The 12395-nt window shown below is 48.7% G+C and overlaps 1 protein-coding gene across 4 annotated transcripts in view; it reads left to right on the top strand.

Moving 5' to 3' along the window:
• Positions 1 to 12395, top strand: part of LOC147711698 (mannose-binding protein-like) — a 271707-nt gene that overhangs the window by 65510 nt on the left and 193802 nt on the right. Inside the window, exon 2 of one of the 4 annotated variants that reach the window (XM_086922417.1) lies at positions 10812 to 10876. The exons of the other annotated variants lie outside the window; for them this stretch is intronic. The gene's annotated coding sequence lies outside the window, so the exon portion shown is untranslated. The remainder of the gene's footprint in view (positions 1 to 10811; positions 10877 to 12395) is intronic. 4 annotated transcript variants of the gene reach the window in all.

Genomic DNA, 12395 nt, shown 5'->3' with positions numbered 1-12395 from the left:
GGATTTCTTTAGGGACTCCTTAGCTTTTTTTAAATCTGACATCTTTGCCATTTGTTAACATGAAGAATCATTTAATTGTCTTTTGGCTTCCATCACATACTCCTTTCTTGGTCAAATAACAATATTCCCCCCTTATCTGATTGGCAAACAATAATTTCATGATTGGTTTTGAGCTTCGACATAAGGTTTCTATACATAATCTCATGGTGTTTTAGACTCTTTTTTGTCCCACATACCTTGCGGTAAAGTTTCTTGAGATCCTCCGTGATCCTTTCGTGAAATATGTCCACTGCATCTTTCAGCATCAATGGTATAAAGGTTGACTTCCCTTTGAAAGGACTCTTGCTCGCACTGGGATGAATAGGAATGATGTTGGCCAATTTCTCTTGTAAGGATGTTGTATCTTCCACCTCTATTGTGTTGTTGCCATCATTAGTGGAGAAGTCTGGCTCAATGGTTAGAGCGATTTAGAAAAGGGGGTGGTGATGAACAGAGTGTCTGAGTTAAACAGACCACTCTTACCCAGTCCAAAGATCAGGGCTTGATCCATCACCGTTATTTATCTCACTGCCCCATCCCAGCTCAGAACCTGGCTATATGCAAATCAGTCTGTCCCTGGCCCAGTGCATCATGGGAACAGGGCAGACTAAACTACCAAGCCAATTCTTCACCAGAAAGGAGACAAGCTACCGGGGACCGGTTTCTGGCATTTCAGCCTTCTTCGGCCCGGCTTGCTTGAATCCTGATGGAGCAGTGAGAAAGGGACTCATGTCTGAGTATACCCTGCCACACCTATAGTGGCCAAAATCGATTTAGAAAAGGGGGTGGTGATGAACAGTGTCTGAGTTAAACAGACCACTCTTACCCAGTCCAAAGATCAGGGCTTGATCCATCACCGTTGTTTATCTCACTGCCCCATCCCAGCTCAGAACCTGGCTATATGCAAATCAGTCTGTCCCTGGCCCAGTGCATCATGGGAACAGGGCAGACTAAACTACCAAGCCAATTCTTCACCAGGAAGGAGACAAGCTACCGGGGACCGGTTTCTGGCATTTCAGCCTTCTTCGGCCCGGCTTGCTTGAATCCTGATGGAGCAGTGAGAAAGGGACTCATGTCTGAGTATACCCTGCCACACCTATAGTGGCCAAAATCGATTTAGAAAAGGGGGTGGTGATGAACAGAGTGTCTGAGTTAAACAGACCACTCTTACCCAGTCCAAAGATCAGGGCTTGATCCATCACCGTTGTTTATCTCACTGCCCCATCCCAGCTCAGAACCTGGCTATATGCAAATCAGTCTGTCCCTGGCCCAGTGCATCATGGGAACAGGGCAGACTAAACTACCAAGCCAATTCTTCACCAGGAAGGAGACAAGCTACCGGGGACCGGTTTCTGGCATTTCAGCCTTCTTCGGCCCGGCTTGCTTGAATCCTGATGGAGCAGTGAGAAAGGGACTCATGTCTGAGTATACCCTGCCACACCTATAGTGGCCAAAAACGATTTAGAAAAGGGGGTGGTGATGAACAGAGTGTCTGAGTTAAACAGACCACTCTTACCCAGTCCAAAGATCAGAGCTTGATCCATCACCGTTATTTATCTCACTGCCCCATCCCAGCTCAGAACCTGGCTATATGCAAATCAGTCTGTCCCTGGCCCAGTGCATCATGGGAACAGGGCAGACTAAACTACCAAGCCAATTAAAAAACGGTGTTGGATCTAGCCCTGATCTCTTGACTGGGTGAGAGCTTTCTGCTTAATTCAGAGACTCTGTCCCTCACCACCCCTTGTTGTAAATATTTTGTCCACCCTAAGCGTGGAAGGGTATTCTCAGATGTGAGACCCTTGCTCATTGCACCATCAGGATTCAAGCAAACCGGGCCAAAGACGGCTGTAATGCCAGAAACCGGTCCCCGGGAGCTTGTTTCCTTCCCAGTGTAAGAATTGGCTTTTGTAGTTTGGTTTGCCCTGTTCCCATCATGCACTGGGACAGGAACAGACTAATTTGCATACAGCCAGGTTCTGAAACTGGGATGGTGCAGTGAGCTAAAAAACGGTGTTGGATCTAGCCCTGATCTCTTGACTGGGTGAGAGCTTTCTGCTTAATTCAGAGACTCTGTCCCTCACCACCCCTTGTTGTAAATATTTTGTCCACCCTAAGCGTGGAAGGGTATTCTCAGATGTGAGACCCTTGCTCATTGCACCATCAGGATTCAAGCAAACCGGCCGAAGACGGCTGTAATGCCAGAAACCGGTCCCCGGGAGCTTGTTTCCTTCCCAGTGTAAGAATTGGCTTTTGTAGTTTGGTTTGCCCTGTTCCCATCATGCACTGGGACAGGAACAGACTAATTTGCATACAGCCAGGTTCTGAAACTGGGATGGTGCAGTGAGCTAAAAAACGGTGTTGGATCTAGCCCTGATCTCTTGACTGGGTGAAAGCTTTCTGCTTAATTCGGAGACTCTGTCCCTCACCACCCCTTGTTGTAAATATTTTGTCCACCCTAAGCGTGGAAGGGTATTCTCAGATGTGAGACCCTTGCTCATTGCACCATCAGGATTCAAGCAAACCGGGCCGAAGACGGCTGTAATGCCAGAAACCGGTCCCCGGGAGCTTGTTTCCTTCCCAGTGTAAGAATTGGCTTTTGTAGTTTGGTTTGCCCTGTTCCCATCATGCACTGGGACAGGAACAGACTAATTTGCATACAGCCAGGTTCTGAAACTGGGATGGTGCAGTGAGCTAAAAAACGGTGTTGGATCTAGCCCTGATCTCTTGACTGGGTGAGAGCTTTCTGCTTAATTCAGAGACTCTGTCCCTCACCACCCCTTGTTGTAAACAATGGTTAGAGCGGCAGACCCTGATGCAGAGGTCTGGGCCGGGACCAGGGTTCAATTCCCGCCTTGGCTGGTCTCGGCGGATCTTGGGCTCATAATTCCTCGGACCTGATTTCTCGCCTTGGTGCCTATTCTAATCATGGGTCCCACGCTGCAACTCTGGGCAATAGCTTGCTTGGTCTCCACAACGGCCCCCAACAGCGTTAGGGATGCATGGTTGCACCCTGGGGATGCCCAGGAGTAGACATTTCACGGGGAAAAACCAGGAAGGGTTCCCTGGCGGTATGAGTACAGCGTCAGGACACTCTGGGGTATCAGTGTGCTTTACAAGTATGTCTACATTTACATTTACATTACCTAAATCATGCAAATCCACCAACGGAGCTGCATCCAATGCTAATAAATTGCTAACACAAGCAGAAGACGCTGTTGTACTTGAAGACGATTGCATCAGGTCCTTATTGCCTTTGATGGTGAAAACTTTTTTCAATTTTAACTTTCTAATGTAGGTCAATACATCCACTCTGGTCTTGCTGTAGTTAAATTACTTTCAGAACAGAATGACAGCCCTAGTGCCAGCAATTGCTTTTCCGCCTTAGTCAAGGTTGTTTTCGAAAGATTGATGATGATGTTCTCCTCTAACGCTTTTGCCATTGCATTCTCTTGCTTTTTGGCACCTCATACATATGTGGGTTACAAACTGGGGGCAGGGCCGGACTGACCGTAGGGGGCATCGGGCATTTCCCCCCGGAGGCTGGAAGGGTGGGGGGTGGTTTTAGAGTGGTGGGGGCCAGGTTTGTTACTGGGGGCTGGTTTCACAGCAGTGCTGCAATATCTGCCCCCAGTAACAAGAGCAGCATTGCTGGGGTCTGGTTAAGTTAAGCATCACTGCATCACACTTGTACCCTCGCCCGAGCCAACACCCCCTTACCCAGGCCAGTCTGATGCTTTGTATTCTCAGTTTGGCCCTGACTAGCGGTCCTCAGTAGGTAGTTAGACTTAGTGGTATGTTTCCATAGGAAAAGCATTTTTTGACTTGCCTGTAACCTTGTTATCGTTTGACCAATCTTCATAAAATGTCCCCCAAAAAAGAAAATCTTATTTTCCATTTGATGCAGAACCTTATCAAATGGTGTCTACCAAGGGATATATTGTGACTGCCCAGAGCCCTGGGACGTAAATTACCAGAGTCTCTTCTCACTTTTGGCATTTAACACCTTGTTCATCGGAATTACATGTTGAGGTGTATGTGGAAGCTCCTCTTACCATGCCTAGTGTTTTCATAAAGGTAGGTGCCTCGTAGGGGAGTGAGGTTAAGTCCTTTCAAACTTCTGTTTGGCCATCTTGTGCAAGGACCTCTCACTCTTGTTAAGAGGTGGGAGAAAACTCCCAAGAAAGCCCCAGATTGTAATTAGCTACATGCCAGGACTCAGAAAAAGACCTTCTGGTAAGAGGCCACTGAGAATATAAAAGGCCAGTAAGGAGGTGACACACTGGTGAAAACAGTAAGCCATGTTTTCACACTGCCCAAAACATGTGGGTGATGGAGCCTGTGACGCCGAGTACCTTGAACAACCTACTTGGTGGGCCCAAGACATTTAGGACCCCTTTAAAGTTTGAGAGGTCTAAAGTCACAATGTTCTTTGTGACAGATGTTGAGGAGGAGTTGTAAAGTGAATCCCTCTCAGACCTCCTGTCTTCCAAGGGGCACAATGGGTGCCTGGAAGGAGGTATCTCTCCACAATGTAGGTATCACACCTATTTAAAGGCAGGCTCTAGCTCACGCTGGTATTTCCTGTATTTTCTGTCGTCGATCGTGACCCGGATACGACTACTGAACTAGCAAGCCTCCACAAACAGATTCGTTCTTCATTAGCAGGTATGTGCCATTGCCCCCTTGCGCCAGCTGTTTTTTTTTTTTTAAATATTTTTTTATTTTATTTTCACCTGGTATAAGATTACAAAACATTCGACAAAATTGTCATTCAAACAATAAATGCCAAATTAAACATAAATTGATCATTCTTCTCATTTTGTAGAAGATAACTTAAACATCTGTTATGTGCCTCATACTGAGTGATCTGTATTTTTTATACAATCCTCTTTTATCGTTCCAGTTCTGGCGCGTTTATCCTTATTGCCAGTAACGTAGGAACCGGCAGAAAAACATCCCCTAAAAAGAAGTGCATATACTTTGAGGTACGTCACGATTTATTAACCAGCATCGTCTCGGTTTACATGTATAGCACTAATGACGTATTATAACATCATTAGCATGATTATTTACGCTACTGTGTTTGCTCTTTCCTGGCGCCTCTCTGTCGGCCCCCTCCGGATCTGGTACCTCCTCGAGGGCCTCAGCGTCTCCTCCCACTTCTTCGCTCGCCATTCTCAGATTGCTACTCTGCGTGACCTCGTGGCTGGGTGTCGGTTCAGCACATGGTGTGTTAGTTGCAGTTTCAGTTCTGTCGATACTCCGCAGATGGCCGGATTCGGTGGGTGCTGAATGAAAGTGTTTGAAATGAGACACGTTGCGAGTTACTGTTTCTCGGCCTCGGACCACAGTGAGACGGGTGCCTTTCACTCCAATCACTCGCCACGGCCCCTTCTCATAGTTGAGCCTGAACTTGCCACTTGTTGTCCTGTTGCGAAGAAGCACCACATCTCCTTGTTTGAACCGGGGCACTGCCGCTCTTCTTTTCTGGCTGATCTTGGCGAACATGGTCTTTCTTTTCTTTGTGATGACCTCCTCATTCGTCTCCTCGGGTGACCATTGGGGATGATGAGGAATGGAATCAGTCACCACTCGTCCCATGAGGAGATGGGCCGGGGCTACCCCCGTGGTGGAGTGCGGGGTCTGGCGGTAACTGCGGAGAAAAGTGAAGATGGCCATCTCCACTGACTGACCTTTATCATTGGCAATACGGATGACTTTGTTCAGGGTTCTCATAAACCTCTCCGCCTCTCCATTGGCTTGAGGCCACTTGGGTGTTATGCGTCGGTGGCGTGTTCCGGGAGAGGATAGATAGGTAGCCAGGTCCTGCCCTTGGAATGGGGGGCCATTGTCCGTTCGGCGCTCCCTCATGGCTCCGTGAGTGCCAACAATCTTCTCTATCTTTGGTATCACACAGTCCGCACTTGTGCTTGCCACAATCTCTACCTCCGGGTATTTCGAGTGGTCATCTATCATCACCAGCGTGTGCCTTCCATCCGGGAGACTGCCAAAGTCCATACTGACCCGCTCCCACGGTCTTTGGGGTCGGGGCTCCACGATGATCGGAGCTTCCCGAGGAGCATCCCCCGTGACTTGACAGGCAGCGCACGACCTCACCATGTTCTCCACCATGTCATCCATGAGGGGGAACCATACTTTTGTTCGCAGCCGGGCTTTGGTCTTGACCATCCCCTGGTGGCCCACGTGTGCTAATTGTATCACCTGACCCGTAAGGGCTGTGGGTATTACCAGGCGATGCCCTCGCAACAGACATCCCGCATCGTCCTCATTGAGTTCTTCCCTGACATGGTACAGGCTCTCCATGATCCTTTGAGCCTCTGGGGTGAGCGCCTTCCAACTCTCCTTGGCTTTGTGCCAATTCATCGTTCGGAGGATTTCCTTGGCCCTCTGAATGCAAGCATCCTGTGCTGTGGCATTCACAACGTCCTCCAGGGAGAGGGGACGCGGGCATGACCGCGCGACTACCCATTTCACATATGCTTCCGTCTCTTCAGCCTCATCCATTTCCTCTGGAGTGGCTGGCCTGGGATGGCGCGATAGATAGTCTGCCGGGTTCTTCGCTCCAGGCTGATACTCGATGTTGCAGTTATATTCCTGCAGTTGCAGCATCCACTTTTCAATTCGCGGGGGTGGCTTTGATGAAGTCCCTGAGAATAGGGCCACAAGCGGTTTATGGTCAGTTACCACTGTGAACGGCTTGCCGTAGACATATAGGTGGAAGTGCCGGCACCCCCAGTGTATTGCAATTGCTTCCTTCTCAATTTGTGAGTATCTCTGTTCTGTATCAGTGAGAGATCTACTGGCAAAAGCGACTGGGGTCCAGTCTATCTCATCCCTCGGCCTTTGCATTAGAACGGCACCCAACCCCGCCGGTCCGGCATCCACTGCTATGAGGGTGGTATTTCGGGGATCGAAGAACGCCAGCGTGGTGTTGCTGGAGAGGGAGGCCTTGATGTCTTGGAAGGCTTTCTCCTGCTCCGGTCCCCAGGCCCACGGGGTGGAGTCTTTTGTGAGATCACGCAGTGGAAGGGTTAGGCTGGCCAGATCTTTGATGAAGCGGCCACAATAGTTTACCATGCCAAGAAAACTCCTGACTTCTGTGACTGTCATGGGTGGTGGTGCATCTTTAATGTCCTTTACTTTGTCGGGATCTGGGTGGACACCATCGGCCGAGAAAACATATCCGAAGAACCCTATTTTGGTTCGCAAGAATTCGCACTTTTCCCGATAAAGTGTGAGCCCGGCATTTCGGAGCTTGCGAAACACTTGCGACAATCGGTGATTGTGTTCTGTGATGGTGCGAGCATGCACTATTATGTCATCACTGACATTTATCACACCAGGTATGTCAGCGATCAGTTCCTGAATGACGTTTTGGAACACTTCCGCCGCACTGGAGACCCCAAAACTGAGCCTGGTGTACCTGCGAAGTCCAATGTGGGTGGAAAAAGTGGTAATGTTTCTTGATTCTTTGTCTAACACCAGCTGATGGTATCCCGCTCGTAAATCTAGCTTTGAGAACCAGCAGGCCCCAGCCATTTCCCCAATGAGATCATCAATTGTGGGGGTGATGTGACGCTCCCGCTTGATGGCGGCATTGGGAAGGCGCATATCCACGCAGATCCGGACCGCCCCCGGCTGTTTCGGTTTCCGTGTGACTACAATGGGCGAGACCCAGGGGGTGGGGCCGGAGACCTTCTCGATAATGCCAGCCGCTTCCAGTTTGTGTAGTTCTTCTTCCACTAGCGGCCGAAGGTGGAATGCAATGCGACGGTGCCGCAGGGCAACTGGCTGCACAGTGGGATCTACGTGTAGATGTATCTCCCGGCCCTTGAAACATCCAATGCCCTCAAATAGGTCCGGAAAGTCCATGAGTAGTTGTTGTACTGATTCTTCGTGGACTCCAAAGGCGAATGTAACCACTCCCAGGTCTTCAGCTATCCTGCAGCTCAGTAGCATGCCTTGTCCTTCTTCCGACACAAAGATGTTTGCTCTGATGATTTTGTCCCCATGGCGGACTGCCGCTCGAAACTTTCCCCGGATTCTGAGGGGAATGTCTTGTCCATAGGCAAAAACGGTGATGGGAGTGGGGCTGAGGGGCGGAGGTGTGGCCATGTTTCTGTAGAGTGAAGCGCTCATGAGATTTATGGACGCTCCCGTGTCCACTACCGCCATTATGTCCTGGTCCGCCACTTGGATGGAACACTGAGGCAGGGTCCTTGTGCGACGAGTGGCGTGCCGATCATGTGCACTTTGTGCACGGACCGCTCCTCCTCTTCGTCATCATCCATATCACTATGGCTTGGGTCTCCTTCCACAATGGTCTGTACGGCTTGGCGGGGTTTGCGGAACCTCTTTGATCGGCATACTTTCTCGAAGTGGTTCATCTTGCCGCATACGGAACATCGTTTGCCCCTTGCTGGACATTCCGGTGCCGGGTGGCGCGGACCTCCGCACTACCCGCATGATTGTCCGGATGCCCCACCCTGGGTGGGTGCTGTTCTTTTGTGCCACTTGGAGGGTGTCTGGATTTGCAGCTTGTTGACCGGTTCCACCTTCACCGTAGCCTGCAATGCGGCTTCCATGTGTGCCGCCCTGGCTTTGGAGAGCTCCTTCGTGCGGCCGAGAGTGAGGATATCGGCCAGTGGTTTCCCCGACTCTTCTAGTATCCTTTCTCTCAGTTTGGCAGAGGCGCAGCCCTGTATAATTTGTCCCCTGATTTCCTCCGTTATGTCTTGGAACCCACACGTCAGTGCCAGCTTCTGGAGTCTGGTGTGGTATGCGTCCAGTGATTCCTCCGGCAGTTGTCGTGCTTGTCGGAATACAAAACGTTTGTAATCTTGATTCGCCATGGGTTCAAAATGTGCATTGAGGGCGGTAATCAGTGTGTGGTGAGTCTTGGGGGTTGCCTCTGTGAGGGTCCGAGCAATGGAGTGAATGTCTTTGCCACCGAGGTGAAGCACCATGGCGCGCTTTTGCTCCTTGTGGACTTTAGTGGCTTCGAAGAAGACTAGGAACCTGTCCACCCATTCCTTCCATTTCGGGGCGAGAGTCGAGGGCGCACCCTCCACCACAACGGTTCAATGGGCGGAATGGTAGCCATCGCCCAGGACGCGCTTGATCAGGCCTTCGACCGGCCGGGGCGGCACCAGAGCCGGTGCGCGAATGAGTGGGTTGAAGATTTTCTCTGTGCGCGGGGGTGTTGGCACCCGCAATCAGGTCGGGCCTTGGCCGTGGAGGGCGCCTCAGCGAGTCCGGGAGAGCGCGTGCGACCGGCGCTCTTGCCACGGGCGAGATGGGCCAGCGGCGGGACAAGCAGGTGCCGCGCCCACCCGAGCTGCCAGACGACACCGGGCGCCTCCCTGATCGTCGGGCCAGGCGGGCCGAAGCGCACTTCAGGCACGCGCTGGATAGGGATTCCCTGTGGGAGAAGTTCGGCGCACGGCCACTCGTGCCACGATGCGCTGCAGGCCGACGCTGGACAGCACGGCTCACCTGCGATTCCCCAGGGGTGGACGTCTTCTCTCCAGGTGCACTGTGCGGGGGCGTGTGAGAAAGCAAGGCACGAGCACCACGAGCCACAGGCAAGGCTCGCAGCCGCCTCACAACAAGGTGGGCACTCACACACCCCGAACGAGGAGTCGGCAACCACCCTCGTCGCCAATTGTTGTGTCCTGATGTGGGGGAGTGACTGCCCTAGGGATAGCAATCTGGGACCTAGACTCCGGGGCATCTGAGGCTAACTAGGCCTGACACGTGGCCCTAGAAATAACTGAGTCGGACACTGGGAATAACTTGGTGGCTCGGTCTGCGCGCATTAGAATGCCTACGTGCGTGCGAGACCTCTCTTTATTATAGGGAGTCACATGACTTCAACGCTGCACGCTCCTTGCGTCAGGGGCGTGCCTCCAGGAACATAACAACGGTCAATGTGAATCAGAGCCAACCTATTACTTATGCCGGTTCGGAACAGTGGAGTCTAAGCACATTAGTTTCACAATCACGGTATGTTATGTGACTCAGTGAACAGCTGATTACTCTTTCAACAAGCCGCATTTAGATAAGATCTGTCTAACACGGGCCTTTGTTTTATTTCCATAGTAATCCCTCTCTTAAAAATGCAGAACAGGAGAGCGTGTCCTTTATTTACCTTACATCCTTCGCTATCAAAGTTTTATTCTGAGCATATTTTTCTCTAAGGTACGGAATCCTTTTTTCATAGTATTGCCCATTAGAAATGTAATCATAATCTAAATCCTTAATCTTATCTCTGCCATCTGTTTACCCTTGCCCTTTAGAGTTCTCAAAATCCAAACAGAATATTCTGTTCGTATTTCCGAACCACTGATGCTGAATTATTAACACGCATCAATTGAAAACATCGTGTAAGTCTGTTATTGCTGTTTATCTAGATATGCTTTTCAGCAGCAATGTGATCTCTCTTACTCCTGTAAGAAATGCGGAACATTGCAAGCAGTATTAAATATGTCTGTCAAATGAATTAGTCTTAGAAACAAGTTAGGAAACTTTAGCATCTGCTCTATTTCTGCAGTGGATTAATCACCGTCCCGGGCGTCATCACCCTACGTTATTGCAAGTTTTATTAAAAACGTCGGTCAAACGAATTAGTTTTAGAAATAAGTTAGGAAACTTTAGCATTTGCTCTATTTTCGCAGTGAATTAATCACCGTCCCCTGCGTTATCACTCTACGTTACTTTAACCTAATAGCAGCTTTTTTATTTTTTAGAGCTTTTCCTTTATCACGAGAAGTCGTGTCTACAATACAAATTGTGTGCACGTACAAGTTTGCATGTAAGTATATCTGTACTTGTATGTTATTATTGGAAATTATAGATAAGCTGTTAGATCCTTATACTGTACGTAGTAGCTACTTCAGTCTGCTGAGGAGCAATCATGACTATAAAGATGAATTTGTACCAGATATATATTAGCACAAATAACCCACAGAATATATTGAGACAAATGAAGAGTGACTAGTGCACTCTCCCTACATTCTTTCACCATTTTTAACAAACCTCTTTGCATCCTCTTTTATCTGACTATTATTATATGCTTACTGTTAGCCTAGTATTGATGTCTTATTTTGACAGTTATTCTTTGCGATATATTCTTTTTCAAATGAGCACCGAAGTCTGCATTAATCACACCTCTGCCATATTGGTGGTTACTTGCTTATCCCGTAGGGCCTCCCTAAACCTTTCTCCCACTTCCGTTTAGGTTGCTTTGACAGTTAATATGAGATGTTATATTATGATGTTTGCTTAGATCAATGTATTGACTGACACTATAAAGACATTGTCTATTTTTCAATTGATTGTATTGTGTGGATTAGTAATTATGTGTTTTTACCTAGGAACCTGAGAGTTTTGTTTGTCTTGAAGAAGGCGCTGGTCGCCGAAACGCGCGTCGATTACATACCTATTTATGTTTGACTCAGGAATTAACATTATGCTTTTATGAAATTGTGATTGTTGTGGATTATCTCTTGTTTTGTATTTTATTTAATTGCTCATATGTATTGCATGTTTTTACATGCTTTCTTTTAAAAAACATTATTGTTATTGTGGTTTTTTAATGAATTTTGTCCTAATAAAAGAAACTGTCTTTTGCTACGGAAGTGGGTTGTTGTGTCCTATCACTATTACGTGGGCAAGTCCTGTCTATTACCGCCTGGGTTGATACCTACACAGTGCTTTTCCCCTGACCTAGGGGTTACTATCATATCGATTACAGGGAACCCTTGTTTACTACAGGTATCTCTCCACTAACCTGACCTTAGAGCAACACAGGAACTGTCACCACTTGTTGGGGGAGATCACCTTTTTACTCTTGATTACTCCAGGACTCACTGATTAGTGTACCCATGACACAAACACGGGGGCTGGCATGAATGCAAGAATACAATCTACAGTCTTTCTGACACAGTGAGAGCTAGCATCGAAGATATGGTATCCAAGATGCTGGAGTTGAGGGTGATTGAGCCCTTCTGTCGTCCCTGGTTTAGTCCAGTGGTACTGGTACCTAAGGCTGCCCTATGTGCACCACCCTAGAACTCAGGTTTTCTGTGAAAAACAGGGGCGTCAATTAAATCACCAAGACTGCTAGTCACCTCAGTACATTTGACTTGACGTCAGGTTATTGGCAGATTGCCTTAACTCAGAGAGCCAAGGAGAGGTTGGTAACCTCCACCCCAAAGCGCCACTTTTGTTACAGAGGTATGCCCTTTGTACCGAAGATTGCCCCTGTCCCCATCCAGAGATTGGTCAACCAGGTACTGGCTGGGATAGAAAATGTCAGTAAGTTTTCAAGC

Source organism: Lissotriton vulgaris, chromosome 5 (genome assembly GCF_964263255.1).
Source record: "Lissotriton vulgaris chromosome 5, aLisVul1.2, whole genome shotgun sequence".
Lineage (NCBI taxonomy): Eukaryota > Metazoa > Chordata > Amphibia > Caudata > Salamandridae > Lissotriton > Lissotriton vulgaris.
The sequence above is the reverse complement of the archived record's forward strand: the minus strand, read 5'-3'. Positions and strand labels throughout refer to the sequence as shown.